Source organism: Cnephaeus nilssonii, assembly GCF_951640355.1.
Source record: "Cnephaeus nilssonii genome assembly, chromosome: 5".
In the NCBI taxonomy this organism is placed as follows: Eukaryota; Metazoa; Chordata; class Mammalia; order Chiroptera; family Vespertilionidae; genus Cnephaeus; species Cnephaeus nilssonii.
Window position 1 is genome coordinate 46,228,043 of NC_137076.1, and position 6,435 is coordinate 46,234,477.

The following is a 6,435-nucleotide window of genomic DNA, read 5'->3' on the forward strand; positions in this document are numbered from 1 at the left end:
TAATGTAAATATCTGTGTTTTCCGATGGTCTTAGGCGACCCTACTAGTGGTTCTCAACCTGTGGGCTGCTGTAGAGCCTAAGACCATCGGAAAACACAGTATATTCTACTATTGAGACTATTCAGTGAGGTTCCCCACCCTCCACATACTGTATTTTTCATATCCAAATTTCCCATTTGTCTTTTTTCTTATAGTCTCTTTTTCATCAGTGAAAATGACTATTGATTTTTCTTTTTCTTTTTCTTAATTTTATGTTTGCTTCCCTTTACTGCCCTCTGTCTTTAGTATGTTGGTTTTGGCCTGCACACTTATGCATTATTCAGAGGTTAGTCTGAGACTTATACAGGTGGTTCAAATGTCAGTTCAGTGTTCAAAGGCCTCATTATGGTGTTGCATTAGTCCCATGCTGTGTAGCTAATCCATGTGTGGGTTTATACACAGAATTAGGGCATCTCTTTCAGCTCCCTTCCTTCTGAATTTATCCTGTACTCTAGGTCTGCAGAGGATCCTTTCTGTGGTTCCTCTGTCCTGAAAGATGGAATTGCTATGTTGTTTCATTCTCTCCGACTGCTGCACTTGGCTGCCCCACCCTTCAGGTAAAACCATGAAAGAGAAAGCAATAACCACAGTGACACTGCAGAATTGATTCCTGTGTGAGTTTTGACACCCCAGCACAATCCCGTCTGCTTTTGATCCCTCTTTAACTTTGCCTGCAGTTGCTTTTTTTATATTTTATACAAAGATTTTAGATGTCATGAGTGGAAAGAATCAGTTTTTGAGGCTCAGACCCAAATTGGAACTTATTTTCATACTGGAGGCCCAGTGCACGAAAATTGGTGCACTTGGGGGTGGTGGGGAGGTCCCTCAGCCCGGCCTGTACCCTCTCACAATCCTTGACCCCCTCAGGTAAGTTCCCTAGGCCTGGCCTGAGATCAGGGCCCATTGGGACTTTCCTGCCCCAGCTGCAGGCAGCTGGCCCCGCCCTCACCGCTGCCACTGCTTGCCATCTGTGTGGCGCAGCCCCCCCTTTCCTGCCACCAGGTGCCTCCCTCTGCAGGCAACAGGTGTGAGATGCGATGGCTTGGTGGCCTGGGCCTCCCTCTGTGGGGCGATCGCTGGCCAGCTGCACACCTGCCACAATGTTACCTGCCAGTGGCCTGGGCCTCCCTCTTCCTTCCTTCCTTCCTTCCTTCCTTCCTTCCTTCCTTCCTTCCTTCCTTCCTTCCTTCCTTCCTTCCTTCCTTCCTTCCTTCCTTCTTTCTTCTTTCTCTCTCTCTCTCTCTCTCTTTCTCTTTCTTTCTTTCTTTCTTTCTTTCTTTCTTTCTTTCTTTCTTTGCAAGAGTAATGTTTACTGAGCAATACAGAACTGAGGACTATGAAGGGTTTACCAGGATAGAAGTGCACTTCACCCCTGCCCCTGCCCCCCCAACACCCAGAGACTACAGTACTTAGAAGTTACATGCAACGGCCATAACTGCTGAATATCTGTTCGTAACAAACAAACCATAGCATAATCTATACTGTATCACATCCAGTGATTATAGAAATCCATTTATATATTGCTTGTATAAAATTTTTTTTTGGTAAAAAATATTTAAAAAAAAAAAGAAAGTATAAAAAACATGTGCAGTTGAAAGCCCTGCCAGGACCTCCAGTCTCTAAACATTCAGGGAGTATGTGCTTTGGGAGGGCGCCCGTGCCTTGTGCCCACCGCAACTCCAGCAGTACCAGTGAGGGTGTGACCCAGCTGCCACTCCGGGCAGGACTGAGCTGGACCATAGTGGGTGGGTACACCAGGGCCCGGCACTGTGCCCTTCTCCAGCCTTGCATCAGGATCAGGGTCAGGGGCAGGGCTAGGGGCAGGCAGGTTGCAGTTTCCCTCTGAATTCCATACTCAGCCTAATTTTGGTTACAACTCATGGCTTTTCCTGGCTGCTCAGAGGTCCTTTGGGTGGGTGCCCTGGCAGAGAGGCCAGAGAAGTGCCCACAGCTGCCTGATTGGGCGTCTCTCTGGCCCAGAGCCTCTGTCCTGCCTTCTGAAAGCCTGGCCCCAGGCAGAACAGGCCCCCCTCAGGACTGCTTTGGTCTCAGCACTTGGCTCTGGGTTTCATCAGCCTGGGTTTCTTCCCCTGCTGTGGCTGATCTCAGTTTCACAAAAAAGCCTGGCAGATGATGGCTGTGCTGAGCCTCATTGAAAAGTTTTTCATGCAGCAAGGAAGAGCCCTCTGGGACCCTCCTCCTCCCTCTCCTCATCTCCTCCTCCTCCCCACCTCCTCTCTGCCCATGGACACTTCTTCTCCAGCTGCTCCAGCAGTGGGTTGCCTTCTGGAGCTGGGTGTCTTAACGCTGTTGGTCCTGATGATGTAGGTGGGGTGATGCTGGTTGAGCATCAGGATGAGCTGCTGCCACTCCTGCTTCAACTCCTCCATCTGGGTTTTCAGCTCTGCATTCATGAGCTCCAGCCACTCAGATTCCTGCTTCAGAAACGCCTTCTGCTCCTCATTCTTGTTCCGGCATGGGGCTGCCGCCACTTTGTTCTTTTCCTGCAACCTTTCCTCTGCTCCTCTTCCTTGTCTAGCTCACTTTTCACAGGTTGAGGCCTCTTGCCCAATTTCACCTCCAGGAAGTGCAAAGGGGTGATCATGACCCCAGTGTTGTGGATGTCAGCCTATTTCAGCTCCTCTGCAGTCAGGGCCAAGCTGGGGAGTCGGTCAGGGGGCTGTGTCCTGGCAGAGAGTCCGCAGTCATGGAAGGGTCCGGGATCTGCCCAGGCATCATAGCAGGAGGAGTGGCAGTCCTGCCCTGCAGAAGCCATGGGGGAAGGCTGCGACCTTGGGGCCTGGGCCAGGCTGCAGGCGCCATGCCCACTCAGGAGCTGCCCTGCCTTGCAGCATCCACCACTGCCAGTGCCTCCTGTCTCAGCCGCCGAGTGTCCCTCCCACAGACTGTGGCCTGGGTCTCTCTCTTTGAGGTGATTGATCCTGGGGCTCTGCCTGCCTGCCTCATTGCCTCTAACCACTCCCCTGCCTACCTGATTGCCTCTAACTGCTCACCTGTCTACCTGATCACCCTTAACCACTCTACCTGCCTGCCTGATTGCCCCTAACTGCTTGCTTGGGGTGGAGTCAACCCTGCGAGGGGCTGTCTGCCTACCTGATCATCCCTAACCACTGGCCTGCCTACCTGATCATCCCTAACCACTTGCCTGCCTACCTGATCATCCCTAACCACTTGCCTGCCTACCTGATCACCCCTAATCACTATCTGGGGCGAGGGGCCATGGTGGTTCTCGTCTCTGGTCATTACACCATTATGGTCCATGGGCTTTTATTATATAGGATTTTTCTTAAATATAAAATATTAGAACATTTTTTAATTAATGTAGGCTGTCTAGTCCCAAGCCCTCAATTTACAAACAAGGGACTGAAAACCTAAATTAAATTTCATTATTATCATACTGAATATTATGTAGACATGAATATAATTTATATTCTCCAAATAAAGTGTTATATGAGAAACACTCATGAAAATTGGAGGTTCAAGTAAGTAATTAAAGTTATTAACAATGTGAAGTAGTGTTTTTTAATTTTTTTCCTTTAATCAACACATTAAGCACTTACTAAGTGCCAATCACTGCTTCAGTTTTAATTGCAAAAAAAAAAATGTTGAAAGTTAAGAGACACTTAATGAAAAGATATACTGATAAGCTTTACAAGTGTAATAGTGTTTATAATGTTGGGATAGAAATTAAATTTTCAACAATCAACCTAAAATTATTTTTAACAACTATGCTAAAACTCACATTAGACTATATTTTATGCAAGAGCGCTCACCTTGAAATTTACTCTCGTTTATTATGGTGTGTTGAAACTGTATAACCTCAGGCTTTTGGTTTGTGTGTGTGTGTTTTGTATGTTTAATGACATTTCATAATTTTTAAGAAATTATTTTTGGATATTGTCAGTGCAGAGATATAGTGATTTTGACAAGAACTGAACAAATGCCATGATGCCCAAAACTCTGAGGAAAATATAAAATTCTACCACTTTGGATACAAGATGTGGACGTGAACCTCTCCCCCTATTATATGAGACATTATCATCTCTGGGAACATAAAAATCAGGACGACTTTCAAGAAATTTTCTAACACATTATATAATTCATTATACCACTTGGCTAATAGTTAGCCCAATTAGCAATGATTACTTAAAGACAATTTTTGGAAAAAATACCATCTCGAAGTGACTTGTTTGATGTTCTGCATAGTCCTGATATTATTGAAGTGTCTATGTCAAACTGATTTTGCTATCCTGAAGTAAAACGAATGAGGCCAGTATGTATTATCAAAGATATCTGGATGGGGGAAGATCCAAAAAGACTGTCTCCTGTCCCTCCCTATCCATATATTTCTGTGAATAAATTCATTTCTCACTGTGGTGTGGCTTTATTTTCAAGTGGGAGGAGGAGTACATGTTTTTCAGGAACTTAGGAATTGTAATGGGTGCTGTATGACAAGTGTAAGTAGAAAAGTACATTATACTCTTCATGGTTTAGAGATAGAGATTGTGGACTACTTTATTTGGTAATTAGTTACAATGCACAGGTTTGCTCTAAATACTTTCAAAGTCTATGAATGTCTCTTATAAACCATTTTGTTTGGTAACCTCAGTCTTCACACTGGCAGTCCATCAGTCCAATGGTTGTAGGGCATTCCCTAATTGAATTTTTATCTGGGCTGATAAAGTGTTCTTTACTTAGTGTACAGACCTGAAAAATCCTAAACTAAGCTAAGACATTTCCAACAACTTAAATTAAGACCCTGGAATAAATGGCAGCACAGGAGAGAGGGTATTAAATTATCTGTACAAACTTAAAGATTTGGAATAGAGACACTTACTGAGACATTGAGTTTGTGAAAATGTATTTAATCTATTCTCCTATATAATTAAAATTTAGACTGGACATAAAATTTTGTTGTGGATAAGTATGTGATGACATTTTAGTGTTCTCTAACTTTCAATGTTGTAATTGAGAATATGGATGTCTTGTTCATCTTAATCCTTTCTTTGTAATGTTTTTTCTTTCTGAACTGTGAAGGTTACTTCAACATTCTCCTTTTTTTAAAAATATATTTTTTATTGATTTCTGAGAGGAAGGGAGAGGGAGAGAGAGATAGAAACATCAGTGATGAGAAAGAATCATTGATTGGCTGCCTCCTGCATGACCCTATTGGAGATCAAGCCAGAAACCCAGGCATATGCCCTTGACCAGAACTGAACTCAGGACCCTTCAGTCTGCAAGCTGACTGAGCCAAACCGTCATCATTCTTAATTTCTAAAATTCACAAAGATATGCCTTTATTTGGATCCATTTCTATTTACTACACTAGCTATTTATTTAATGGGTCCTTATCATAAAAAATGTTTCTGACATCTGAAAATTTTATTGATTAATTTCTTTGCCAATATTCCCCAAATTTTAGTGTTCAATTTTTTCTTTAAAAAACACATTTTATTATTTAAACCTTAATTTTTTCAGCTGTTTCCTTTCTTATATGTATTCTATCACTTTTTCATCTTTTCTCTTTTTATTCTGTTTTCTCACCTTTATTTTCCAACCTTTCTATTGAACTTTTATTTTTGCTATTATTATTATTTATTTTTCAGTGCTCTTTTTTCTATGAAGGGTCTTTCTTTATAGTAGGAGCCTATTCTTTTTTCATAGATAAAATGCCATCTCAGCTCTTAAATGTTATATTAATGCTAGCACCTTTGATGACTCCTTTCCCTACCTTTATGTATTTTCTAAGTTTTACTATTTCCTGTTTGCTTTTTTTTGGTTTCTGTCTTACTATTAGATTTTATTTTCATTAAGTGCTTGGGATTCCTTAGCTATCTCAACATATTTAATAATTACCCATTAAAAAGATGTTTGGGGTCACCATGTGTGTAACTGTGTTTTATCAACTGTAAATTTGATTGAAGTATAATCTAGTAGGGCTGTTATATTTAGAAAACAACAATAAAGTTATCTTTAGGTCTTTGATCTGAGGCAATTTCTCCCAGGGAAGATGTCTTCCCTCTGCCAAAAGGATTCTAATTAACTAAGCATCTTTGTTCTGGGAGTTCTTGGACCTTAGTGAGTGAGGGATGATGGCTGTGTGATTTGTTCATTAATGATAGTTAGTATTTATTAAACACTTTGTTCACTAATGGTAGTTAGCATTTACTAGTATTGAGCACTGATTCTGTGCCAGGTGCTAATTTTAATGCTCTGCTTTATTTTCTCTCTTATTTCTCACATAACACTATGAGTTAGGTATAAGAATTATACATATGTCACAATTGGTAAATTAGATTCAGATACATAAAATGGCACATCTAAAGTCACAAGAGGAGAAAGTTGTGTTCATTTTCCTAAAGAATGGTTGGACTT

At 41.9% G+C, this 6,435-nt stretch overlaps 1 pseudogene across 1 annotated transcript; it reads right to left on the reverse strand.

Moving 5' to 3' along the window:
* Positions 1-2,203: 2,203 nt before the first annotated feature.
* LOC307099034 (jun dimerization protein 2-like) lies at positions 2,204-2,778 on the reverse strand (annotated as a pseudogene). Its single transcript has one exon. The product of its transcript is annotated as a jun dimerization protein 2-like (transcript).
* Between the last annotated feature and the right edge of the window lie 3,657 nt (positions 2,779-6,435).